We start from the raw sequence: 4,327 nt of genomic DNA, 5'->3' as shown, positions 1-4,327 counted from the left end.
TGAAGCAAACGCTTCAATTCTATCTTCATTTTAAATAAAGAAGCATTAGCTGGGAGTCAAGACTGATGTAAATCCTAAAGTCTGCTGTGAAAAATTTGGTTTGGGAACGTCTGGATGCATTTTTATTGTCCACTAGAAAGCAAATAAGAAAAGGCACGCTGTAACAGAATAACATGCCAGTTACAATGTTGCAAATCCAGAGCAAAGCTGACAGGCGCGAATGCTGTTCAGGAAGAAACGAGGAGTAAAGCATGAGATTTCTTAGTGAGAAACTCTACTTTTTATAATCAAATTAAACCAGTTAAATTATTTAAATTAAATCTGTGTGGTGTGATCAGAACCGAAGTGAACCAAACTGCTTCCAACAGCCATGCATTCATATTACAGACAGAAAACACTGGCTGATTATAAACAAAATGGGACGTCTTTGTCAAAATGAGCAGCTTAATATATTTTGGTGTACATTATTACATGAGCTTCACAAAATAATACCACTGAACTGTTGGCATTCATATTTAATGACTACATTTGTGAGAAACACCAAAGCATTGCATTGTTTGGCACTTCAGTCACGGTTGTGTGTTTGGGAGTGACTCTGTACACATTTAAGGAACTTGTCTGTATTTACTTTGGGATGATGCTAAAATGTTAAATAAAAATGATCTTAAGCAACACAACAATATTTTAGCAGCTTAGCTAGTATGTTCATTCCTCCTAGGCTTCTAAAATATAAGTGAATTTAATCATTTTGTGTTTGGACTTCATGACCCATTAAAATCATTAGCAAGGTTTTTCAGTAAGGAGAAAATTGTAGTGTTTAATGTTTATGTTGGAGATATAGAATCATTTCTATTCTGTTTCTGAGTTTTGCGGTTATAAATGACAACAATGATGTGCAGTGATCAGATCAAAATTGATACAAACTGTTGCATTAATGAATTTATTTGAGCACGTGGAAATCAATGGTAACCAAAATGGTTTGGTTACCAACATTCTTCCAAATATCTTCTTTTGTGCAGAAGAAAATTTTAGCAAATGATGACAGAAAGGAATTTTTGGTTGATTTGGTTGAAGGTTGAACAAAACATTATTTGTGTAAATTAATATGTTTTAGTCCTGTTGAATGAACCTACACTTTAATTGAGTGGAAGAGTTTTCATTAATTAAATTAATTGAGCAAACAATATTTTGTGTGCACATTCAGCTGTAATGTGTATGCCATCAAAAACTCAATGCTGCAATAAAACAAAACAAAACAAAAGATCCCAGTCAGATCATCGCCTTGCTACAGCGTATATTGTTTCGCATTATTGTAGAAAACAATCAAAGATGCTCATGGTGTGCTTTCTGCTCCTTTTATGCCGTCTCGAGACGTTCAGACACCACGACAAGCGAGACATCACAAACAAATCCCAGTGTGAGAGTAAACGCTAAAAGAGCTCCCAATTTCCTCCACAGCCCTCAGATCTGCGCCGCTGTGAAGCAGGTAGAAAGCCCTTCGTGGAGTCTTCTCACCCACTGCTTAATCTCACCCGAAATCATGCTCAGTGACAGGCACACAAAGCCAGACACGAGCACAACAAGGCCTGTGTATTATGTAACCGGGGACAGCTGGGCGAGCGACTCTGTGACACCCAGACGTGACAATCAGGAAGAGGCCAAGGACGGAGAACGTGGGGGGTGCTGAGGATGAAACAGCATGGATGTGGCTTAAGCTAATGCAAGAGGAATCGAAACACGTCCAGCGTGAGGGATAAGGATGTTGACCTTTTGCTCAGCTGACAAAAGAGTCCAGGCCTTGAAAGTTCAGATATGGGACAGCGAGAGCGAGAGGTTAGACTGAAGCTTGTTTGTTTACATCAGTTTTGATTTGTCATCTTTCAAGAGCAGCTTTTTTTTTAAATGCTAAACTAAAAAAATAATAATAATTTGGTGTAGGATTTACGTTTAAATAATTTTCACAAATTAATTTCACAAATAATTGCAAAGTTACACATCAAGTTAAAAGTGAAATTCTGAAGACTCGAAGAGTATTTTTTTTGTGAAACATAAATATTTGCTTTGCAACAAAAATAATGAAAATTATTAGGTAAAAATCAGCTTAATTGTCCTGAAACATTTTTAAAACGTACTTAATTTTCTTGTGCTATAAATATAATTTTATTTTAGTATGAGTTTTGTTTTAGTGTTAACTGGATAATGTCCTATAGCAGAAAATTACCATATTTATTTTTTACAGTGTCAAATATATAAATAATCAAATATATATATACAAAAATTGTTTAACTCACCTGTAAACTTACAGGGCATCCAATGCACACAGAAAAGTTATTTTTATTTATTAATTCATTCATTTATACACGCATTTATTTTGCAGCATGCAGCTCAACCAAGAAAAAAAAAAAAAAGTCTCAATATCTAGAAGCACCACATAAAGGAAACAGATTTTTCTTAATTATTCAGTATAAAGTAAATGTCTCCAGTGTTCAGAGGCACCCCAATGTTTGACTGAGTTCCCGTCTCGTTCCTCATGACAAGGCGTTTCGGAGGAGCCCGTCTGTGCCAGAGAGCCATGTTACTGGCACACGCTCCTGGAGCCAGAATAGCAGGAGCCAATCGACAGGAAGCGGAAAGATTTGGCCGGGAATCCCAAATACTTGAGTCAAATGACAGAAATGAATGTGAGGAGCCCTTGTCTAGTGTGCTGGGATGCCAAAACATGACAGGGCTTCCTCACAGGTCTTTACCCCAGCGCAAGAAGAGAAGCATAGAACATTAGAATTACTTTCATGATAAACATACCATCAATATAACATCCAAACCTTCTAAAAAACAATTAGTTTATACATTCACCTAATGTTCTTACCCTAAGATCAAATAAAACCAACCACATGTGTCTCATATTTGACTCCTTCAGTAGCCCAGGGGTGTCAGACCAGAGCCCTGCAAGAGTTTAGATTCAACCCTAATTAAACACACCTGATCAGACTAATCAAATCCTTCAGGCTTAATTGAAAACGACATGGTGTGTGTGTGTGTGTGTGTGTGTGTGTGTGTGTGTGTTGGAGCAGGGCTGGAACTAAACTCTGCAGGGCTTGGACCCTCCAGGAATTGAGTTTGACACACGTATAGTAGCCCAAACTGCATTGAAATCTACTGTTGTTTACTCGTGGTTTTGTCTCTCGCTTGATAACGGCACATTCTCGCTCCAGTCCGGGTTTTCGGTGTGTTCCTCGCTTCAATTTACTGTGTGTGCTTTCAGGGCCGCAGCACGCGCTGACGATCTCCGGGATTCCTCCGCGACTCACTCGCGTGTGTGTATGTGTGACAGCGACGGGGTTTAATGCGGTGAAACTACTCGACGTCCTGTCGCTATATTTGAGACTACCCTTCCATAAAATAGTACGGGGCTTATTTTTTTATGGACCGCTGAGTACTTTTAAAACTTTCGACAGAGGGACGATTTTAATTAACTTGGGCACTATTTCGCTCCTCTGGCCTCGTCTCTTCCACATACAATGCATTCCAGTGTTGCTCCGCGCGTGATGTGGCCGGGTCTGCCTGCTGTTCCTGTAAACTCCCGCCTTTACTGAAGCACAGAGAAATACTGAGAGAGACTGACTCTGTGCACAATATTACACTGCTGTGTTTATATGAGAGAGGCTATACTGTTACAAAAAACGTCAAAAGTAATAATGTGAACAAGAATAAACACATTTATTGAACATGGTACGGTACTGAGCAATGGTATTCTTCGATGTCCCTTGAAGTGCACTGTGGTGAACACATGTGATATCACAACTACAGTGTTATTTTATAGACTAAACATGAAGTAGCCTGTCTGTCTTATTTACTCGCCCTCATACCGATATGCTGTCAGCCCTATGGAAGACAAAAACAGAAATTCAAGTCTTTTAACAGAGGGAATTAACTCACTATTCTTAGAAATCACCTCTATTCTGAATATTCAGATCAATGAATATACTTCGAATAGTAATTTCGCAAATAACAAAGCTTTTATCTGTTTTAGCTGTTACGGCAATGGTGTTTTGGATGCCTGAAAACACCAAAATCTGAAAACAGGTAACAGCATATACAGAAATGTGTTTTTTTACGAAGTCACATCACTACACACTGGCATGGCATGCATCACACGTTGTTTTTAGTCATTCCCGTCGATCGGAGTGAACTGGGAACGTTTTGTTGCCTGTACGTGAAACCTTTTAGTTTTTAGTGCAGTCGTTATCATGTAAACATTCCCTTTATGTGTGTTTGTGTCTTATTTGGAGGGCAAAGGACGTGGTGGATAAATGAAACATGAATATTT

The sequence above is a fragment of the Carassius carassius genome, chromosome 25 (genome assembly GCF_963082965.1).
Source record: "Carassius carassius chromosome 25, fCarCar2.1, whole genome shotgun sequence".
Classification (NCBI taxonomy): domain Eukaryota; kingdom Metazoa; phylum Chordata; class Actinopteri; order Cypriniformes; family Cyprinidae; genus Carassius; species Carassius carassius.
Note: the sequence above shows the minus strand (reverse complement) of the source record.